Here is a 24,925-nt window from a genome sequence, read left to right on the forward strand (position 1 = left end):
ACGTTTGTCCACCCACAAAAAGTTTCAATCAACATTCTTTTTATATGTGAAGCCATCACTTCCCATAACATCATTACATGATCTTTCATGCTTTTGTTCTTTTATTATTCTTTTCTTTAGATCATGGCATGAAGCAAGACCCTTAACTAAAACACTCTTTATTATATGACTCACGAGCTCGAATACATCAGGGGTGACACAAAGCAAACCTCAAGCCTAAAACACTAAGAACTTTATTCTACTAGAGAAAGATAAAACCAAAAAGGATCAAACTACGAAAAGGTAAAGGCAAAAGATGTGATGATGATACGATACCGGGGCAAGTCCCCCAAGCTTGGCACAAGCCAAGGGGATTTCCCATACCCGTGCTTAGTTGTCTTCCTTTGAAGGTGATGGTGGTGGAGTTTTCCTGTCTTTTGATTCCAAGAGGGCCATCAAGCTTCGATTTACACCTTGGAGTTCTGTGATATGTTTCTCCACCAAAACAACTTCACGAGTGAGATAAGTACTACGAACACGAGTTATTTCACATAAAATCTAGAATACGATCAAGGATGGAGGTAAAAGGTGGAGACAGGGTTGAAGAAAATCCTCTTCCTAAGCTTCTTCCTTGTTGAGCACAGGTTGCCCTTCGTCCACTGCCAGATTCTCCTTCTTAGTTTTGCCCTTAGTTTCTTCAAGCAGCCTTTCCTTGCCCTCCATGACCTCCATTCTTTTCAGATCAGCATTTACTTCTTCATAGACTTGAGGGAGATCATTCTCCCTGACAGATTCTTGATACGACATCCTTGCCCTAAATCTGCGGCAGAAAAACAGGCTCGAAACGAAAACAGAGAAAATTTGCGTGATACGAGGGTCAGACCTTTCGGGAGAATATATACTGAATTTTTCCCGACCAGAAGGAGTATCTGCAAGAAAACGAAGTCCGGGAGGCACACGAGGTGGTCACAAGCCCCCCAGGCACGACCAAGGGGGTGGCCCGCGCCTGGCAGGCTTGTCGCCTCCTCGTGCGCTTTCCGGACTACTTTAAATTTTTCTATTTTTCTAAAAATTCCAAAACAGAGAAAAAATCCTGCTGGAAAAGTTTTGGAGTCGGTTTACTTACCGAATCACATACCTCTTCGTTTTTGGAGTCTGAAACAGGCTGATAAATATCCCTTATGTACTCCTCCGGAGTTATGGTATTAATAATATTGCTTTCAACATTTATGGGAGTACCTGAGATATAATGCTTGATTCTTTGCCCATTTACCACTCTTGGAAAGTTACCTGTCGGGACCCCGATCCTAAGCCATAGGAATCCAGCCTTTAACACATCGCATCCCTTTGCGGTCTCACGCACGGTTAACCCCACGGCTGCAGCCTTACCTTAGCCGGGACCGTTTGCGCCTTTTGACTCACGTATGCAATTGTGTCGCTAGCATTCCAATGTCAAAGAACCCGGATCGACAAGTCTAGTCATAAACCAAAGTGGCAGTACCGCACAAGGATAGGCATACATGACCCAACAAAGCAGGTGTCGGTCACCAGCGAATGCAGACGAGTCGTAGAAAGCTACAAGGACTCCATTACATCGCGTGACATTTCCCCAAGGGGGACAGACACAGCAGCTAAGAAGGACACACGCCGGTCAACCAATGTGTCCGGAGCAGTAGCGAGCTACCATGGATCGTTGGATCACAAAGGGGCATTTCCCTATAAGGAGTACTACTAAAGTTTACGGCTAGGTAATCGAACCCCATACATATCAAGTACGACACACGTACACATGGCATACCGATATGTATAGATACATCGATGGCATCACAACATAACCATAAACATACAAGCTTTAATTAAGAGGCTCGGAAGAGCCACACACATAATATTACACAGTAAGGGTCTCACGACCCATCATAGCAGTCATTCAGTTACAAGCCAGCGGAAGTGTTTAAAAGTGTCTAGGTACAGACAGGTGAAACTAGAAGGCACAAGGCCTGACTATAATACAGACCCAACCTAGGGCCAGATCGTAGCTGGGACACCAGCTACTCGTCTTTGTCGATGTCTATGAAGAACCCTCCATTAGGATCATTAACAACCTCTGCAACATTTATTAAGCAAACATGAGTACGGAGGTACTCAGCAAGACTTTAGGATAACTATCTACTCATGCAATGTATCAATAAGGTATTGTGGGGTTTCATGCGGAAAGCCAGCATTTGACTCGTGCCTAAACAACTTGCATTTTTTTAAATTATTTTGACAACTTGATTTCTCGCACACGAGTCCACTAACACCACAACAATACTCCATCATGGAATCATTCCGTCTCCATACGGAAATGCCGTCCACGACACTCACGCTTATCTTGACAATTTTATGAGTAGCCATTTAATTTATCTATGAACAACATATGTCTCGAAGTAGTCCATATCCGCGGACGCGGCTATTCGAATAGATCATAACCCTGCAGGGGTGTACTTCGTCACACACGCTCTCACCACTTATCGCCATGTGCACATCATGCACCTCGGCAACCTTCAAGCGGAAGCCCGGCGAGGGAGTCGGCCATGACCATTAACCACATTAGTACCTATTCCAGGTCTATCGCCTATCTGAGGGTAACCCGCACGGAAGTCCGGCCGAGGTTTCCGCCACGGCCCAAATGATATGCGCAGGGTTCCCAAGCCCACCATCCGGGTGCCACTTGGTACACCGTGCCACTGCCTATCGCATCACAGCCCACCTCTCAGGTCAGCACCATGCACGGCCTCCAGCATGACTATAAACACCAGAAACTACTTGCAACTCCTGGACTGAGTACTAAGCGATTAATAAGTCGAGCGGGGTCATATTTCAGGGCCCAGCATGTGGTAGTATCTCGTCTTGGATTACATACACGGAACTCAGTTCCTAAGGATGGTTCCAATGAAACAACCCGCCATGTACTCCTACACAGCCTTTCACCGGTACCTTTACCAAATCAGGTTCAACACACAAGCTTTGCTTACCGAACACATTCTCACAATTCTGTTCATCTCCTAGATGACAGACCATACACAACTCTAAGCATAGCATGCATAGCAGGATATGACACATCATGGCTCAAGCAACTACCAGGTATGCTAGGTTGCAAGGTTCAGCTATTTACTGTGACAAGGATAGGTCATGCAAAGGAAGTGGGTTCAACTAATGTGGCAGAAGCATTTGAAGCATTTGATCCTAATGCAATAAGTAAGTGCAGGAGCAAGAACATGGGATTTATCGGGATGATCAAAATGGTTGCTTGCCTTGTTGCTCAGAGGAGTGACAATATCCGTCAGTCGGATATTCGGTGGAATCCGGAGGAGCGGAGCCTACCGAAAGGAATGACAACAATCAATAACAAACATATGCAATCAAGATGATGCATGAGCATGCCATGAGTATGCAAGGTGGTATACTATTATTGCTAACATGTATTAGGTTTGAAGTTGATTTGAATCAAATTCAAATATTACTTCAAACGAGGTATTCTCGGATACCATTTTAATTGATTCGACCTGATGCTCAGATCAACTTTCTTTTAACATGCATGGAATGACATGTTAGGTTGCTGGTTTGTAATTTGGACAGTGTTTGATCATATCATTTGTAGTGAAATTTAAATATTTTCCAAATTCCATCTACAAAGTATTTATAAGAATTAACTTATTCATTAATCTACATGTTTGGGTTCAGTAACATTTTCAAACATGTTTGAAAATGACATATTCAGATTCCTTGAATTTTTCTGATACTTTTTCATATATAAATTATTTTCATTGGAGTTACAGATTAATTTCTATGAATTTTAGAAGTTTTAAACATTTCTGGAATTATTTTTATACTCGAAAACCCCTTTATTGCGTCACACTGACGTCTCTGGTCAACAGAGGCTGGGCCAGGTCAAACCTGACGAATGGGGTCCACTGGTCAGTGACCAGGGACTAATCCCCGAGTTGACCAGCCCCTAACTAGGGTTTGACTCACCCTGGGGCCCACTGTCAGTGGCTAGGGGGGCGTTTAGTGGGTGATTAGGTTGACCACGTCGGCCCCCACCGGAACATGGCCGGCGGCGACCACGGGCGCGACGGAGGGCTCGCCGGAGTTGAGCTAAACGGCGTTACGGGCGTCATTTTTGGGCGCGGTTTAGTGCTACGGATAGCTAGTGAAACGCCGCATCTAAAGGGAGAGGAGCTGGACCCAGTGGTCACCGGAATCCACGCCGACGATGAGGTCAGCGGCGGCTGCGGCTCGGGCATCGATGGGAGTGCCGATGCGGGGGACTAGCGAGCTGGGAGAGGGGCCCTACGCCATCTACACAGCTCCAGGAGCTCATTTCTGTGCTCGGTCTCGCGAGCGGAGTACCACAACGACGACAATGACATGGCCGGCGACGAGGACCTTCGGGCTGCGGCGGCTAACGGTGTTAAAGGAGGGGGAAGGCCTCTGGAAGAGGGGGAATGGGAAGAGGAGCTCACGGCGGATCTTGTGAGGTTCCGGCAGGGTCGGGGAGTACCGGGAGGCGACGGATCGACGGCGACCGGAGCCTCGGGGAGAGAGGGATCCGAGAGGGGAAAGGGGATCGAGAGGCCTAGGGGAGGAGATAGAGCTGCGGGGAGGAGGATAAGAAGGCCCAGGGCGTCGCGCTGGCGCTCCTGGACGCCTCCAGGAGCGAGCAGGCAGGCAAGAGGTGGTCGGGCTTGGCCGCCGTGCTCATCTTCTCCCCTGCCTACTGGCAGGAGGAGGAAGATGACCGGGGAGCCCGTGGTGGGCTGGGCCGGCGACAGATAGAGGTATGCTATTCTTTTCTCTTATTTCTTTTCTGTTTTGTTTCTGTTTTGCTAACTATTTGATTTTCTATTTATTTCAGCTCCAAAATAGTTTTTAAAAAGTATTTTGAACACACTAGAATATTTGTTGGAATATATCCAACCATTTCTGGAGTTTTCAACATTTTGAAAACTTAAAGGTTCTGAATTCAAATTTTAAACTTGAAACCAGTAGCTTTTTGCATTTATTTAAAATGCCAAGAGTATAAAATAAATGGTTTCCTTCATTGCTTATTTGTTTCCAAGAATTATCAGAAAAGTTGAACTTTTCTTGAGGCCATTTTGGGTTCATTGATTTTAACTAGTTTGAAATTTCCTTTAATTTGAGAAGTGGCTAGGGTTTTTGAGTTTTCCTTCACCACTTATTTTGTTCTTGTTAAAAAATTCCTAGATGCAATGCAAAGAAAACATGAGCACAAAGATAACTTGATTAAGGTGTAAGGGATGTGACATTACCTTCCGTGTTGTTGATCTTGATGGCACCGGAAGGATATACTTCCTCAATAATGTAAGGACCTTCCCATTTAGAGAGAAGCTTGTGTGCAAAAAATCTTAAACGAGAATTGTATAGCAAGACATAATCACCTACATTGAACTCACGTTTTTGTATCCTTTTATCATGCCACCTGATGGCTGCTGTGTATCCCTTGCAATGGCGCCAGAAATAGTTGTGTCGACGGCACCGGGTATCCTTCAGCTGCGGCTACGCCTTAAGGGACTTCCTAGGAAAGCATGCAAAGGATTTCCCCTGTGGCGTTGGAGCCTTGCGTTGGTGTTCCCTCGAAGCGGAAAGGGTGATGTAGCACAGCGACGGTAAGTATTTACCTCAGTTTGAGAATCAAGGTATCAATCCGGCGGAAGAGTATCTCAAGATCATGCACAAACACAAAAGCTTGCACCCAACGCTATGAAGGGGTTTTCAATCCCTTATAGATTGTTTGCCAAGTGAGAACTGAAAGCAACAAAGTAACAAAGCATAGTAAAAGCAGAGTTGTAAACTATGGATGTGAATAGACCCGGGGGTCGTAGTGTTTACTAGTGGCTTCTCTCATAAAAGGAAGTAGACGGTGGGTGAACAAATTACTGTCGAGCAATTGATAGAACTATGCAGAGTCGTGACAATATCTATGCATTGATTATTTCTATAGGCATCACGACTGAAACAAGTAGACCGATACTTTCTGCATCTACTACTATTACTCCACACATCGACCACTATCCAGCATGCATCGAGTGTATTAAGTCCATAAGAACAGAGTAACGCCTTAAGCAAGATGACATGATGTAGAGGGATAATCTCAAACCAATGATAAAAACCCCATCTTTTTACCCTTGATGGCAACCGCTTGATGTGTGCCTTGCTTCTCCTACTGTCACCGGGAAAGGTCACCACATGGCAGAACCCAAAACCAAGCACTTCTCCCATTGCAAGAATCATAGATCTAGTTGGCCAAACAAAACCCAAGACTCGGAGAGACTTACAAGCATATCAAATCATGCATATAAGAAATCAGCAAAGACTCAAATGTATATCATAGATAATCTGATCACAAGTCCACAATTCATCGGATCTCGACAAACACACCGTCAAAGAAGATTACATCGGATAGATCTCCATGAAGATCATGGAGAACTTTGTATTGAAGATCCAAGAGAGAGAAGAAGCCATCTAGCTACTAACTACGGGCCCGTAGGTCTGAAGTGAACTACTCACGAGTCATTGGAGGGGAGATGATAATGATGAAGAAGCCCTCCACCTCCAAAGTCCCCTATGGCAGGGCGTCGGGAAGGGTCTCCAGATGAGATCTCGCGGAAACGGAAGCTTGCGGTGGAGGAAAAGTATTTTGGAGGGTCCCCTGATTTTGTGCGGAATATATGGGAATTTATAGGCGCAAGACCTAGGTCAGGGGGCGGCCAGGGAGGCCACAAGCCTGCCCACCGCCGCCTCCACCCTGGTGGCGGAGTGGGGGCTTGTGGGCTCCCTCGAGCCCACCTGGCTTCGCCCAAAAGCCTCCTGGACTTCTTCAGTTCGGGAAAATATCATTTCCGGGTTTTTCTTCCATTTGGACTCTGTTCCAAAATCATATCTGAAAAGAGTCAAAAACACGAAAAAACAAGAACTGGCACTTGGCACTGAATTAATAAGTTAGTCCCAAAAAAGATATAAAAATATACATAAAACATACAAAGAAGACAAGATAATAGCGTGAAACCATCAAAAATTATAGATACGTTTGAGACGTATCACCACCTCTTAAGCTTTTCTTTAAACAACTTGGCATTTTCATATGCCTGAGCTCTCCATTCATCAAGTGAGCTAATATCAAATAACCTCTTCTCACCAGCGAGTTTGAAATCAAAGTTGAGCTATTTGTTTGCCCAATAAGCCTTATGCTCTAGCTCGAGAGGTAAATGACATGCTTTACCGTAAACCATTTTGTATGGAGACATGCCCATGGGATTATTATAAGAAGTTCTATAAGCTCAGAGTGCATCATCGAGCTTCTTAGACCAATTCTTTCTAGACCTATTAACAGTCTTTTGCAGAATTAGTTTAATCTCTCTATTACTTAGCTCTACTTGACCACTGGGCTGAGGGTGATAGGGAGATGCAATTCTATGGTTGACATCATACTTAGCAAGCGTTTTACGGAAAGCACCATGAATGAAATGTGAACCACCATCAGTCATTAGATATCTAGGGACTCCAAATCTAGGGAAAATAACTTCTTTAAGCATCCTGATAGAGGTGTAGTGATCAACACTACTGGTTGGGATAGCTTCTACCCACTTAGTAACGTAATCAACAACAACTAGGATATGAGTATACCCGTTGGATTTTGGAAAAGGTCCCATATAATCAAAACCCCAAACATCAAATGGTTCAATGACAAGTGAATAATTCATAGGCATTTCCTAACGTTTACTGATATTACCTATTCTTTGACATTCGTCACAAGACAAGACAAACTCACAGGCATCCTTGAAGAGAGTGGGCCAATAGAAACCTGATTGCAAATACCTTGTGTCCAGTACTATCTCCTGCATGGTGTCCTCCGTAAGCCTCGGAGTGACACTTTTGTAGGATCTGTCCCTGTTCATGTTCAGGTACAGAACGTCTAATAACACCATCTACTACTTCCTTATAAAGGTGAGGATCATCCCACAAGTAATGTCTCAAATCAAAGAAGAATTTCTTCTTTTGCTGGTATGTGAAACTAGGTGGTATATATTTGGCAACGATATAATTTGCATAGTCAGCATACCACGGTGTACTACGTGAAGCATTGATGACATTCAATTGCTCATTAGGAAAGCTATCATCAATAGGTTGTGGGTCATCAAGAACAAGATCCAACCTAGACAAGTTATCTGCTACGGGGTTCTCAGCACCCTTCCTATCAACAACATGCAAATCAAATTCTTGTAGCAAGAGAACCCATCTGATAGGTCTAGGTTTAGCATCTTTATTTTCCATGAGGTACTTAATAGCAGCATGATCAGTGTGAATAGTAATCTTGGAATCTACAATGTAAGATCTGAACTTTTCACATGCAAACGCGACTGCTAAAAATTCCTTTTTAGTAATAGCATAGTTTCTTTGGGCACTGTCTAGAGTTTTACTAGCATAATGAATAAAGTTCAACTTCTTATCAACTCTTTGTCCTAGGACCGCACCCACAACATAATCACTAGCATCACACATGATTTCAAAAGGTAAGTTCCAATCAGGTGGTTGAACAATAGGCGCAGTTATCAAGGCCTTTTTAAGTATTTCGAAGGCTTCCAAACAATCATCGTCAAAAACAAAAGGAATATCCTTTTGCACGATATTTGTAAGAAGCCTAGAAATCTTAGAGAAGTCTTTAATGAACCTTCTATAGAAACCAGCATGACCAAGGAAACTTCTTATACCTTTGATATCTGTGGGGCATGGCATTTTCTCGATCGCATCAACCTTAGCTTTATCGACTTCAATACCTCTTTCAGAAATTTTATGTCCTAAGACGATGCCTTCATTAACCATAAAGTGGTACTTCTCCCAATTCAAGACAAGATTGGTATCTTTACATCTCTGCAAAACTCGATCAAGGTTGCTTAGGCAATCATCAAAAGAAGACCGGTAAACGGAGAAGTCATCCATGAAAATCTCAACAATCTTTTCACAAAAGTCAGATAATATGGCCATCATACATCTTTGAAACGTAGGAGGTGCATTACATAAGCCAAAAGGCATACGTCTATAAGAAAACGTACCGAAAGGGCAGGTGAAAGTGGTTTTCTCCTGATCAGATTGTGCAACTGGTATTTGGGAGAAACCAGAATAACCATCTAGAAAGCAGAAGTTTGTGTGTTTAGACAGTCTTTCTAGCATTTGGTCGGTAAAAGGCAAAGGGTAATTATCTTTCGTAGTGGCTTTATTCAATTTCCTAAAATCAATCACCATCCTATAGCCAGTAATAATCCTCTGTGGGATCAATTCACCCTTATCATTAGGGACAACGGTAATACCTCCCTTCTTAGGGACGCAATGCACCGGACTTAACCCAATCACTATGAGCAACAGGATAGATAATACCTGCTTCTAGGAGCTTTAGTATTTCTTTTCTTACTACGTCTTTCATCTTAGGATTTAATCTCTGTTGATGATCGACAACTGGTTTGGAATCAGGCTCAGTTTTAATTTTGCGATGGCATAGAGTGGGGCTAATGCCCTTAAGATCATCAAGAGTATATCCAATAGCAGCATGGTGCTTCCTCAGAGTTTGTAGTAACTTCTTTTCTTCATGCTCTGAGAGGCTAGAACTAATAATAACATGATATATCTCTTTTTCATCAAGATAAGCATACTTAAGAGTATCAGGCAACTGTTTTAGTTCGAACACAGTATCACCCTTTGGTGGGGGTGGATCTCCAAGCAGTTCAACAGGAAAATTATTCTTAAGGATAGGATGTTGTTCAAAGATAACTCTATCTATCTCATTCCTTTCATCCATATGCATATCATTTTCATGCTCAAGCAAGTATTGCTCTAAAGGATCAGTAGGAGGCACAACAATAGAAGCTAGAGCAATAATTTCATCCTTACTAGACAACTCTTTTTCATGAGGTTGTCTACCAAACTTGGAGAAATTGAACTCATGTGACACACCTTCAAAGCCAACAGTGACAGTTTGCTTCTCACAGTCAATATGAGCATTGACAGTATTGAGAAAAGGTCTGCCAAATATGATGGGACAAAAGCTATCTTCTGTGGTAGCAAGAACGAGAAAATTAGCAAGATACTTCGTTTGACCACACAAGACTTCAACATCTCTAACAATTCCCAAAGGGCAGATAGTATCTCTATTGGCAAGCTGGATAGTGACATCAATAGGTTCCATCTCGATAGGTGCAATATCGTCTTTAATTTCATCATATATAGATTGAGGTATTGCACTAACACTAGCACCCACGTCACATAAACCATGATAACAATGATCTCCTATCTTAACAGAAACAACAGGCCTGCCAACAACAGGCCTATGTTTGTGTCTAGCATGAGGTTTAGCAATTCTAAGAGCATCTTCACAGAAGTGAATATCATGGCCCTCAACATTGTCGGACAGAAGATCTTTGATAATAGCAATGCTAGGTTCAACTCTAATTTGCTCAGGGGGTGTAGGTGTTCTAATTTAGCCCCTACGTATCACAGTTGAAACTTTAGAATGGTCCTTTATCCTAACAAGGAAAGGTGGTTTCTCAATGTAAGCACTGGGAACAACATGATCATTATAAGCAATGACTTTCTCTTCAACTGGATTGGGCTTAACTACACTGACTTCTAAGGGAGGATGATATTTAAACCACTTCTCTTTAGGGATACCAATATGAGCAGCAAATGATTCACACAATGAAGCTACTATCTCAGAGTCAAGTCCATATTTAGCGCTAAAATCACAAAAGTATTTGTTTCAACAAAGGATTTAACGCAATCGAACTTAAGATTCATACCTCACTCCTTACCTTCATCAAACTCCCAATCTTTAGAGTTGCATTTAATTCTTTCCAATAAATTCCATTTGAATTCAATATCTCTCTTCATAAAAGAACCGGTACAAGAAGTGTCAAGCATGGTGCAATCATCATGAGAAAGCCGAGCATAGAAGTTCTGAATGTTAATTTCTCTCGAGAGCTCATGGTTGGGGCATGAATATAACATTGACTTCAGCCTCCCCCAATCTTGAGCGATACTTTCTCTATCATGAGGCCAAAAATTATAAATATAATTTCGATCACGATGTACCAAATGCATAGGATAAAACTTTTGATGAAATTCCAATTTCAATCGGTTGTAGTTCCATGATCCAGTATCATCACATAGCCTATACCATGTCAATGCTTTATCCCCCAAAGATAAGGGAAAGACCTTCTTCTTGACCTCATCCTTGGGCAAACCTGCAAGCTTAAATAAACCACAAACTTCATCTACATAGATTAGATGCAAGTCGGGATGTGATGTTCCATCTCCTGTAAAAGGATTAGCCAAAAGTTTCTCTAGCATACCCGAAGGAATTTCATAACAACTATTTTTAGTAGGCGCAGCAGGTTGAGGAGCAACTCCTTGTGCTTCCGTTCGAGGTGAAGATACCTCGAACAAGCGCCTCAAAGGATTAGTTTCCATAGTGACAGGTGACAATAAATTTTAGCACACTATATAATTGTTTCCTTACCAAATTCCACTTACCAAAGGCGCTTCACTCCCCGGCAATGGTGCCATAAAAGTGTCTTGATGACCCACAAGTGTAGCAGATCTATCGTAGTCCTTTCGATAAGTAAGAGTGTCGAACCCAACGAGCAGCAGAAGGATCTGACAAGTGGTTTTCAGCAGGGTATTCTCTGCAAGCACTGAAATTATCGGTAACAGATAGTTGTGTGATAACATGATTCGTAGCAAGTAGCAAGTCACAATAGTAACAAAGCTGCAGCAATATGGCCCAATCCTTTTTGTAGCAAGGGACAAGCCTGGACAAACTCTTATAGGAGGTAAAGCGCCCCCGAGGACACATGGGAACTTCTGTCAAGCTAGTTTTCATCATGTTCATATGATTCGCGTTCGCTACTTTGTTGTTTGATATGTGGGTGGACCAGTGCTTGGGTGCTTCCCTTACTTGGAAAAGCATCCCACTTATGATTAACACATCTCACAAGCATCCGCATCTATGAAAGAAGAATTAATACTAAGTATAACCAGCATTAAACTAGTGGATCCAAATCAGCCCCTTACGAAGCAATGCATAAACTAGGGTTTAAGCTTCTGTCACTCAAGCAACCCATCAGCTACTTATTACTCCCCAATGCCTTCCTCTAGACCCAAATAATTTTGAAGTGTTATGTAGTCGATGTTCACATAAAACCACTATAGGAAAAACAACATACAACGCATCAAAATATCGAACGAATACCAAATTCCCATGACTACTTATAGCATGACTTATCCCATGTTCTCAGGAACAAAAGTGCCTACTCACAAAGCATACTTATATTCATGACCAGAGAGGTGTTGAATAGCATCAAGATCTGAACATATAATCTTCCACCGAGTAATCCAACTAGCATCAACTACAAAGAGTAAGTAACACTACTAGCAACCTTACAAGTACCAACCGGAGTCGCGAGACGGAGATTGGTTACAAGAGATGAACTAGGGTTTGGAGATGAGATGGTGCCGAAGAAGATGTTGATGGTGATGAGTCCCCTCCGATGACAGGAGTGTTGGTGATGACGATGGCGACGATTTCCCACTCCGGGAGGGAAGTTTCCCTGGCAGGACGACCGTGCCGGAGCTCTAGATTGGTTCTGCTCAAGTTCCGCCTCGTGGTGGCGGCGATTCCTCCCGAAAGCCTCCTGTTGATTTTTTCTGGAACGAAACCCTCCTTATAGCAAAAGAAGGGAGCCAGAGGGCCAACAGGGAGCCCACAAGCCCCGTAGGCGCGGCCAGGGGGTAGGCCGTGCCTAGCAGGCTTGTGGCCTCCTGGTGGCTCCCCTCTGGTACTTCTTCTGCCCAGTATTTTTTATAAATTCCAAAATAATTGCTCATTGATTTTCACGGCTTTTGGAGTTGCGCAGAATAGGTATCTCAAACTTGCTCCTTTTTCAGGCCAAAATTCCAGCTGCCGGCATTCTCCCTCTTCATGTAAACCTTGTAAAATAAGAGAAAAAGGCATAAGTATTGTACCGTGATGTGTAATAACAGCACATAAAGTGATAAATATCAACATAAAGGAATGATGCAAAATGGACATATCAATACAGATTATTGATTCCACTCCTAGTGTGCCTTTTCCAGTAAGTCTCCCCTCATACCGCGATTGAGGGAGACCAATCTTGTTAAGGTTAGGAATGAAGTCAACACAAAATCCAATGACATCCTCTATTTGATGACCCATGGAGAGGCTTCCTTCTGTCTTAGCGCAGTTACGAACATATTTCTTTAAGACTCCCATGAACCTCTCAAAGGGGAACATATTGTGTAGAAATATAGGGCCCAGAATGACAATCTCATGGACTAGATGGACTAGGACGTGCGTCATGATATTGAATAAGGATGGTAGGAACACCAGCTCGAAACTAACAAGACATGGCACCAAATCAATCCTTAACCTTGGTAGGATTGCTGGATCCATCACCTTCTAAGAGATTGCATTGAGGAATGCACATAGCTTCACAATGGCTAATCGAACGTTTTTCGGTAGAAGCCCCTTCAATGCAACCGGAAGCAGTTGGGTCATAATCACGTGGCAGTCATGAGACTTTAGGTTCTGGAACTTTTTCTCCGCCATATTTATTATCCCCTTTATATTCGATGAGAAGCCAGACGGGACCTTCATACCGAGCAGGCATTCAAAGAAGATTTCCTTCTCTTCTTTGGTAAAAGCGTAGCTGGCAGGACCTTCATAATGGTCTGGATGCATTCTGTCTTTTTCATGCACACCTTGATGTTCCTCCCGTGCCTCCGGTGTATTTTTTGTCTTCCAACACACTCCCAAGAAGCCTAGAAAGTTCATGCAAAGATTCTTCGTCACATGCATCACGTCGATTGCAGAGAGGAACTCTAGATCTTTCCAATAGGGTAGGTCCCAAAATATAGATTTCTTCTTCCACATGGGTGCGTGTCCCGCATCGTCATTCGGAACAGATAGTCCGACAGGACCCTTTCCAAAGATTACTTGTAAATCATTGACCATATCAAGTATGTGATCACCAGTACGGAGGGCGGGCTTCTTCCGGTGATCTGCCTCACCTTTGAAATGCTTTCCTTTCTTTCGACATTGATGGTTGGTCGGAATAAATCGACGATACCCGATGTACACATTCTTCTGGCATTTGTCCAAATATATACTGTCGGTGTCATCTAAATAGTGTGTGCATGCGTTGTATCCCTTCTTTGTCTGTCCTAAAAGGTTACTGAGAGCAGGCAAATCGTTGATGGTTACAAACAGCAACGCATGTAGGTCAAATTCCTCATGTTCGTTCTCATCCCACACACATACACCGTTTCCATTCCATACCTGTAAAAGTTCGTCAACTAATGGCCTTAGGTACACATCAATGTCATTGTCGGGTTGCCTAGGGACTTGGATGAGCACTGGCATCATAATGAACTTCCGCTTCATGCACAACCAAGGAGGAAGGTTATACATACATAGAGTCACAAGCCATGTGCCATGCTTGTTGCTCTGCTCCCCAAAAGGATTAACGCCATCTGCACTTAAACCAAACCATATGTTCCTTGGGTCACATGTAAAGTCGCTCCACTTTCTCTCGATCTTTCTCCATTCTGACCCGTCAGTGGGTGCTCTCAACTTCCTGTCTTTCTTATGGTCTTTTATGTGCCATTGCATCAACTTGAATGTTTTTTGTTTCTGAACAGACGTTTCAACCATGGTATTATAGGAGCATACCACATCACCTTGCCAGGAACCATCTTCCCGGTGTGCTGGCCCTCAACATCACCAGGGTCATCTCTTTTGATCTTATACCACAATGCACCGCATACCGGGCATGCATTCAAATCCTCGTACGCACCATGGTAGAGGCTGCAGTCATTAGGGCATGCATGTATCTTCTGCACCACCAATCCTAGAGGGCGTAGAACCTTCTTCGCTTCGTACGTACTGTCGGGCAATTCGTTATTCTTTGGAAGCTTCTTCACTAATTTCAGTAACGAACTAAATGCCTTGTTAGATACACCATTGTCTGCCTTCCATTGCAGCAATTCCATTGTGGTACCTAGCTTTGTGTTGCCAACTTCGCAATTTGGATACAACCATTTTTTGTGATCCTCTAACATGCGATCAAACTTCAACTTCTCCCTTTCACTTTCGCATTCTCTATGTGCATCAACAATGACCCGACGAAGATCATCATTGGGCACATCGTTTGGTTCATCTTGATCTTTAGCTTCCCCCATTGCAGCATCACCATATTCAGGGGGCGGGTAGTTGTCATCATCCTCTTCTACTACATTGTCTTCCATCATAACCCCTCTTTCTCCGTGCTTGGTCCAAACATTATAGTGTGGCATAAAACCCTTCTGAATGAGGAGGAAGTGAAGGGTTTTATAGTCGGAGAATTCCTTCTTATTCCCACAGACAGTACATAGACAATGCCTAAAACCATTCCCCTTGTTTGCCTTACCCGCTTCGAGAAAATTATGCAAGCCATTAATATACTCGGAGGTGCGTCGGTCACCGTACATCCATTGACGGTTCATCTGCGTGCATTATATAACAAAGTGTATTAAAAACTACACAAATCTTGATGGAAATGGAGCTTGGACGAGGAGCTTGTAAAGGAGAAATCTTAAGTGTGGCTCGGGCATTTCATTGAACACCTCATCTGCATAGGAGGTGAGCTAGAGCACCACAAATCTCTCCCACGGTCGGCCGCAAAAACAGAGCAGTGCACTGCTATGCTCGCGGGGGTATATGTAGGCCAACCGTTGGTCCCGGTTTATGGATATAACCGAGACCAAAGGACAACCTGAAGTCCCGGTTCCTGCCACAAACCGGGACTACTAGTTGTGGGCCAGGAGCGAGGCACATTAAGTCCCGGTTTGTGTGTGGAATCGGGACCGAAGGTGATAAACGAATCGGGACAAATGGCCCACGAGGCACGGCCGGCGCCCAGGCCCCACGAACCGGGACCTATGCCCACATGGGTCCCGGTTCGTGAGTGAACCAGGACTAATGGGATTTCATCAAGTGGACCAAAGCCCTCTTTTCTACTAGTGTGTCCTACTAGGTGAATTTCTCTATGAACAACTTTCTACAACTAAAGAACTTGAGCATGCTGACACTAATGAAGTCTTTGCTATTGAAAATATTAAAGTACCTTTTAGACAACAATATCCTAGAAAAGAAATACCCGAAATACCTAGAGGTTATGTTATAGATGAAGAAATAGCTAGAGACTTTCTTGCTTGTGAGGATAGAGAAGATCTTAAGAAACTACTATGCAAGTTGAAAGAGAAATCCTTGAATGCTAGAATGAAATATGATCCTAAGTTTGGTACTTCACCTATCTTTGTTACCGATAAATATTATGAATTCTTTGTTGACCCAGAGTAATTACTTTTGTTGAATGTCATCCTTTTCATGGCTAGGAAAATGAAACTATTGTGACACACCTCACTAAGCTAAACGACATAGCCACCCTATTTACTCATGATGAGAAAATTCCCTACTACTATATTCTCAAATTATTTCCATTCTCATTAAAGCGTGATGCTGAGATTTGGTACAATACTCTTTCTCCTGGTTGTGTGCGTAGTCCCTAGGATATGATTTATTACTTCTCTGAAAAATCTTTTCCTGCTCGTAAGAAAGAAGCTGCCTTACAAGAAATATTTAACTTTGTGCAAATTGAAGAAGAGAGTCTCCCACAAGCTCGGGAGAGGCTTATCCAATTACTTAATGCTTTGCATGGTCATCCTCTTAAGAAAAATGAAATACTTGATATATTTTATAATGGACTAACCAATGCTTCTAGGCACCAGCTAGATAGTTGTGCTGGTTGTGTTTTCAGGGAACGAACTATCGAACAAGCTGAGGAGTTATTGACTAATATATTGCAGAATTATGATGAATGGACACTTCGTGAACCGCCACCTAAACCCACTTCAAAGAAGATGAGTATCTTATTCCTTAGTTCGGAAACTATGCAAGAGGCAAAGAAATGTATGAAGAAAAAGGCATTAAAGTTGAATATGTTTAGAATTTACCACCTATCGAAGAAATTCATGGTCTCAAAATACCACCATAGGTGGTGGAGGTAAATTCTCTTTTAAAGTTTGATGAAAGTGACATCCCTTACAATAAACATCCTAGTCAATGCTTATATGAGTTTGATAATTGTAGTAGAAATAAAGATCATTTCAACTCCTATGTTATGAAACAATTGAAACAAAACTCTGATATGATTGCTCGTTTAAGTGACTTGTTATTTAGAATCATCAATGATGTAAGAGGTGTAGGAAAACATGATTCTATGGTTCAAACCAACTAGAACAAGTTGCTAAATCCAAAAGTGAGTTACTTCATGAAATGACTAATAATATGAATGATCATCCTGTTAGAGTAATGACTAGAGAAGGAACAATGACTCAAGATCCACCATATCTAGAAGGTCATCCTAAAAGAACTGAACAAGATTCACAAAGAATTAATGTTGATGCACCTAGTCTTTCTAGGAAGAAAAAGAAAAATGATAGGACCTTGCATACTTCTAGTGAACCTGAATTATAGAAACCTTCTGATAATGCTAATGATATCTATATCTCTGAAACAGATACTCAATCCGGTAGTGAGCATTCACCTAGTGATAATGAAAATTATAATGATGATGCTCATCTAGATGGTCAACCTGACAATGATAAAGAACCAGATAATGATGTTGAGATAGAACCTGTTGTTGACCTTGGTAACCCACAACCTAAGGAAAAACATTATGATAAAAGAGATTTTGTTTCTAGAAAGCATGGTAAAGAAAGAGAGCCATGGGTTCAAAAACCCATGCCTTATCCACCCAAACCTACTAATAGCTTTGCTTTGCTGAAACATGATGAAGAATTTGAACGCTTTACTGAAATGCTTAGGCTAGTCTTTTTCGTACTTGTTTAACTGATCTTTTAAAGATAGCCGCTTATGCTAAGGACATGAAAGACATCAACGGTAATAAAATAAAAATACCTCAAGAACAAATCTCTATCATGCTTGCTAATTATTCTTTTAAGGATGGAGTACCTAAAAAACTAGGAGATCCAGGAATACCAACTATACCATGTTCCATCAAAAGTAACTATGCGAAAACTACTATATGTGATCTAGGAGGTGGTGTTAGTGTTATGCCTTTCTCTTTATAAAAAATACTTGACTTGAATAATCTCATACCTACTGAAATTTCGTTGCAAATGGCTGACAAATCAACTGCCATACCTGTTGGTATTTGTGAGGATGTCCCCATTGTTGTTGCAATTGTTACTATCTTGACACACATTGTTATACTTGATATGCCCGAGGACGACAACATGTAGATTATCCTTGGTAGACCTTTCTTAAATACTGTAGGGGCCGTTATTGATTGCAACAAAAGGAAGGTCACTTTTCATGTCAACGGTAAAGAACATACGACGCATTTTCCGAGGAAATTTTTTCAAGTGAATGGTGTTAATGTTATTGAAAAATCTCCGACTACCACCGATGGAACTTTTCAAGTAGCTCTACCTACTGCCAAAAATAAATAGGAGATACTTATTGTTGGGGATATGCACATCCCTATTGAGGTAACTTAATGTTTAACGAAAATTCTTCGGGATCATGCTAATTGGAAGTGGTTGTCAATAAGACTTGATCAACCTTGTTAATAAATCATTTTCAATAAGCATGAGGTTGATGAATTCAGTAGGCACAACACTCTATAGCCACTTTATTTTCCCTGTTATTTTTAGTTAATGAAAATAAATACCATGTTTATCCTGTTTTCTGAATTTCTCCATGCAATAAAACAGTGCACAAAAATAAAAGTTATCCAAATCAGGTGATATTTTAACACAATTGTTTTCATGAATATTTAAGAATATCTAGCATTGAAAGAAACACACGGGGTATCCCGGGTGCCCACTAGGCATGAGGGCGTGCCAACCCCACCACACGCGACTAGATGTCTAGAGGGCCCCTCGGGGGTACCCTCACTTATTCATTCAGCTCACTGCCTCACATACCTCGAGAAAAAAATCGTTGTAGCTCTATCTACCGTGTTCTTGGTCTCAAACCCACAGATTTCAATCTCTTTGCTCGAAACTTCATTTGTGAAACTGTTTAGGGGGATTGCTCCTTGGTATGTAACTCTCCCACTCCTCCAATTAGTTTTTTTCTTTAGTAGTTTATCTTAGAAGTAATTAGCTACTCTTGGTGCTGCTCCAGATGAGCTTGCATGTTGAATTCTTGAATTTCCAAGTAGTTTGAATGCTTGTTTGAGGCTCTAGGCATCCTTATGAGTAGTTGCTATCATTCTTGTGAAGTTTTGTTAACTTTATTTTGTGACCCAATTTTTTTCTGAAATTTGTTCTTGGAAAAATGTACCTCTTCAGTAGGAGCTCATCCAAGAAGAATGCCAAGGAGGTTATTGGTGAATCATCTACTACTGGACTCACCACCCCGCGCTGGACAAAGGTCAAGCAGTGCGAATGGCCACACACTCCCTTCATGGAACAAGTTGGATTCCACCATGAGTTTGCACAAATTGTGGCAAATGCTAGGTTGACCAACTTCATCACAGATGTGTGTTACCAATACCATACCCTCACTAATTCCTTTTTTCAAAATTTCTATTTCCTAAATAGACATGATCCACCTTCAATCCGGTTTAATCTTTATGGTGAAACCCGCAAAATGATTCTTACTAAATTTTGTGAAATATGTTTAATTCCCTCTCATGGGGAGGTAAGAAAACCCAAATCGGTGGAGTTTGAGGATTTTCTACTCACCTTAATAGGCGATGCATTACTTTACTTTATTTATCATGAAGTGTTTAACTACTAGGGAGAAGGGTAGTATACTTAGCGCTCGTGACCTTTCTATTATACGCCAAGAATTCCATAATGATCACACTTTTAATTTCGGAGCTATTATTGACCGATGTTTACACGCTAACATATCCAAGGGTAAAATCCACGGTGGTATTTATGTCACTCACTTAGCGAAATGCTTCAACATCCCTTTTCGTCATGATGACTATATTTTACCACGATCTTATCTAGATCGCTAGTCTATGGTTGATCACCAATTTATTGACAGTGATGATTCCTTGGATAACCTTCCTTATAAGTTAGTTTTTAGTGAGATTACCCGAGATATTATTTTGTTGCGTGCACCTGCTGTGTTTGATTCTCTTGCCAAGAATAGATACATGATCATGCATGAAGACATTATTTCCTACCGGAACGCCCACGCAGCGGCCGATCAGGATCCCTAGGAGTGGGACTCTCTCGTGCCGCTGCCCAAACACTTCGAAATGAGGTCGGACGGTGACTATGGGTGGTGAATACCAAGCTAGGCCAAAATCCGAACCTTGTGGGAGTATGTGTTTCCACCAGCTTTAAATTCATGCTTACATATTCTAGTTATTAGTGTTCACACTCTTGCATTGTATAATCCATGTTAGATTAATTTTCTTCGTTTCTTCTTGTGTTTTTGAAAAACTTGCAGAAAACCCAAAAATATTTCTCTTTTCTTATTTTACTTCTTGGGAGCTTTCCCGAGTAAATAGTTTTTCTTGTTTAGTTTTCCGTTCTTTAATTTTCTTTCATCAACAAAACTAAAAACTCCAAAAATGTTTTAGTGTGTTTCTCTGAATTTCTTTTCCCTTCATTGAGTTATACCCAAGGGGAAGACCACGATGAAAATGTTGAGTGGCTCTCATATGCATTGTTATTGATCTAATAAAGAGCCCATATTACTTTGTTTTCTACTTTTGAATAAAACGTTGCACATTCGAGCTTATTCCATGACACTCTTGCACTATTATTATTTTCATATCGTTCGGTCTTGCAAGTGAAAGGCAATAATGGTGATATTTGATGAAGTGACTGTGGCAGAGAAAAGCGGGTATGGACTCAACTTGTTTTGTTTTTCTAAATATGTTTAGACTATTATCCATTATTTAGCGTATTATGACCAAACATGTTTGCAATAACAATTAGAGATTATAGTTTTTAATGTCATGCTGAAGTATCTAGGAGTGGATAATGATTTATCTTGGATCTCAACATGCATTAAAATGGTTGTGATGTATGATGATGATATGGTATCCTCCTCTGAATGTTCGAGTGGCTTCACTTGGTGCATGTTCACGCATGTAGTTGAAACAAAACCAACATAGCCTCCACGATATTTATGTTCATGGTGTTTATATCCTAGTCATGCTAGTATAAAATGATAATTATTCGTAAAGCATGTTCATGACCGTCTTCAATCTCTAGCTGGTCGTTTCCTAACCTATTTTCTAGCCTTCGCCTCTACTAAGCGGGAATATTGCTTGTGCATCTAAATCCTTGCAACAAAGTTGTTCCAAATGAGTCCATTATATCTACCTATATGCGGTACTACCCTCCCATTCCAAGTAAATTTGCATGTGCCACCTCTAATATTTCAAATGAACTTATCTTTTGTGTGCGTGAACCGCTGAGGGAGCAACAAGGGGCGGTGAGTATCTTCCATGCTAAGCGGGTTATTCTCACGATGAGTGTTTATTCACTCGTCCTTGCATGAGAGTGGCTGGTAAAAAGGGACTCCCAATCCCGAAATCATAAATCGCAAATAGTTAAAAATACTCCCCTTGGATTGTTGTTGGTATGGACCCCACCCATGGATTCTGCTAGCCGTGGAGTGTGATTGTTGGTGGACGGGGAGTAAGCCTTTACTATTGCCGCTCGGGAACCGCCGCTAACTTATGTACCATGGAAGATATCGATAACTCTTGGTCGTCACGTTCACGGGAAGGGTGTACCTCCCAAAATAATTTATCTCTGATTTTTCCTATAAGCTCTTGCACCACTTCAAATCCCTACTTCCATGTGTGAAGGGAGATCCTATTTACTTTCATGTTATTTTATTTTTACTTTGAGTCATCACCTTCTCAAACAAGTACCAGACATGAGAGCATTGTTGTCATCCTCATGCTTTGTGTCTAGTTAGTCGTTGTTTGGAGCACGACTCGATCTCTTTTACAATGAATTACAATGTCTAGGCATTTCTTGAACTTTGGAGGTGGTTTGCATTTATGTTTTGTGGTCTCACAAAGGGCTAGCAAGATACCCTTGTTGTCATATTATATCATGATTGTTTTATCCTACTATTGGCGTTTGAGTTATCTTATTATCGCTCGCTAGTTGATTATGCCATTGATATGAGCTAATATAGTTTCGAAGGGTTGGTTTAGATATGATTAGTCATGATTTATGCTAAAAACTGGGTGCTCTCTAAGCATGTATATGTAAGCAAGAACAAAAGAGTTCGTAAAAGGTTTTCTTTATCACTTTTAGTTTGTCAACTGAATTGCTTGAGGACAAGCAATGGGTCAAACTTGGGGGAGGTTATACGTCTCCATCATATCTGCTTTTCCTAATTCTTTTGCTCTTGTTTTGGACTCTAATTTGCATGATTTGAGTGAAACTAACCTGGACTGACACTGTTTTTAGCAGAACTACCATGGTGTTGTTTTTGTGCAGAAATAAAAGTTCTCGGAATGGAACGAATCTTTTTGGAGATTTTTTCCAGAATAAATGAAAAATAATGGAGCCAAGACCCACAACAGGGGAGGCCCAGGCGCCCACTAGGCACCAGAGCGCGCCTCCCCCGTGGTGCGGCCTCGTGTCTAGTGGGGTCCACGGGGCTCCGCTAACCCTAATTCCAACGCTATGAAATCCTATTTTTGGAGAAAAAATCAGACAGGAAGTTTCATCGCGTTTCACAATAGGGAGTCGCCGCCACCTCATGTTCTTCATTGGGAGGCTAAATCTGAAGCCCGTTTGGGGCTCCGAAGAGGGGAATCTTCAGTCTTCGTCATCACCAACCCTCCTTCATCACCAATTCCATGATGCTCTCCACCGGGAGTGAGTGAACCCTTCGTAGGCTTGTTGTTCGGTGAAGAGCTGGATGAGATTCATCATGTTATCGATTTAGTTTTGTTAGGGCTTCATCCCTAATATCCACTATGTTCGGATATTGATGTTGCTATGACTATGCTATGCTTAATGCTTGTCACTAGGGCCTGTTATGTCTCCAACGTATCTATAATTTTTTATGGTTCCATGCTATTATCTTGTCATCTTTGGATGTTTTGTATGCATGACTATGCTATTTTATATCTTTTTTGAGACTAACCTATTAACTCAGTGCCAAGTGTCAGTTCATATTTTTCCGGGTTTTTGACCTTTTTAGAGGAGAATATTAAACGGAGTCCAAACGGAATAAAACCTGCGGAATGAGTTTTTCCATAACAGAAGACACGCAGGAAACTTGAGAATCCAGGCAGGGGACCTCGGAGGAGGTCACAAGCCACCCAGGCCTGGCCTGGGGGGGGGGGGGCTAGCAGGCTTGTCGGCCCCCTGTGGCTCCCCTGCCCTACTTCTTCCGCCTATAAATTCCCTAAAAATCTAAAACCACGGGAGAGAGCCACGAAAATACTTTTCCGCCGCCGCAAGCTTTTGTCTCCGCAAGATCCCTTCTGGGGTACGTCCTGGTGCCCTGCTGGAGGGGGGATTCGGACACGGAGGGCTTCTTCATCAACACCATTGGCTCTCCGATGATGCGTGAGTAGTTCACGACAGACCTTCAGGTCCATAGCTAGTAGCTAGATGGCTTCTTCTCTCTCTTGGATCTTCAATACAAAGTTCTCCATGATCTTCATGGAGATCTATCCGATGTAATCTTCTTTTGTGGTGTGTTTGTCGAGATCTGATGAATTGTGGATTTATGATCAGATTATCTATGAATGTTATTTGAGTTTCTTCACATCATATTTTCAGCTCTACACTTTCACTTTGTTGCACTTTCCGCCTTGCAATTAATCGTGAAGGGATTGACAACACCTTTATAGCGTTGGGTGCAACTTTGTTTGTTTTTGCGCAGGTTCTTTGGAGACTTGCCTTGATACTCCTACTGGATTGATACCTTGGTTCTCAAACTGAGGAATATTCTTACTGCTACTGTGCTGCATCACCCTTTCTTCTTCAAGGGAAAAACCAACGCAAGCTCAAGAGGTAGCAGGGCCCGAGTTCCATGATTTTAGATCTGAACCATTTATGTGTTCACCATTATATCTATGTTCTTGATCTTATTTTGCAAGTTATATGCGCCTACTATGTGTTAGGATCTGCATAACCCAAAGTGACAAAAATTGGGATTCTTTCCGGTGATTACCGTAGTATGAGGAGTTGTTGTATTGACTAGGTGTTAATGCTTTGTTCTGGTTCTCTATTAAAAGGAGGCCTTAATATCCCTAAGTTTCCAATAGGACCCCGCTGCCACGGGAGGGTAGGACAAAAGATGTCATGCAAGTTCTTTTCCATAAGCACGTATAAGTATTTACAGAATACATAACTACATTATATTGATGAACGGGAGCTATTTATGTGTCGCCCTATGTTATGACTGATATATGATGAATATTTTCTAGCAATATCACCGATCGAGTGCCTACGAGTTTTCTACATATTGTTTTTGCGAAGTTACAACTATTGCTACTGTTGCTACAACTTCTACAAAACTGCTATCACCGTTACCGTTACGGTTGCTACTATTACCACTTCTATCAAAACTATCATAGTACTGTGCTTATGATCACCGTGCTATACTCCCTCCATTCCTAAATATAAGCCTTTTTAGAGATTTCACTAAGTGACTACATATGGAGTAAAATGAATGAATGTACATTCTAAAGTATGTCTATATACATCTGTATGTAGTCTTCTAGTGAAACCTTTTTAAAGACTTATATTTAGAAATGGAGGGAGTAGATACTAAATCTCCAAGCGTGGTTGAATTCAC

The sequence above is a fragment of the Hordeum vulgare genome, chromosome 6H (genome assembly GCF_904849725.1).
Source record: "Hordeum vulgare subsp. vulgare chromosome 6H, MorexV3_pseudomolecules_assembly, whole genome shotgun sequence".
Classification (NCBI taxonomy): domain Eukaryota; kingdom Viridiplantae; phylum Streptophyta; class Magnoliopsida; order Poales; family Poaceae; genus Hordeum; species Hordeum vulgare.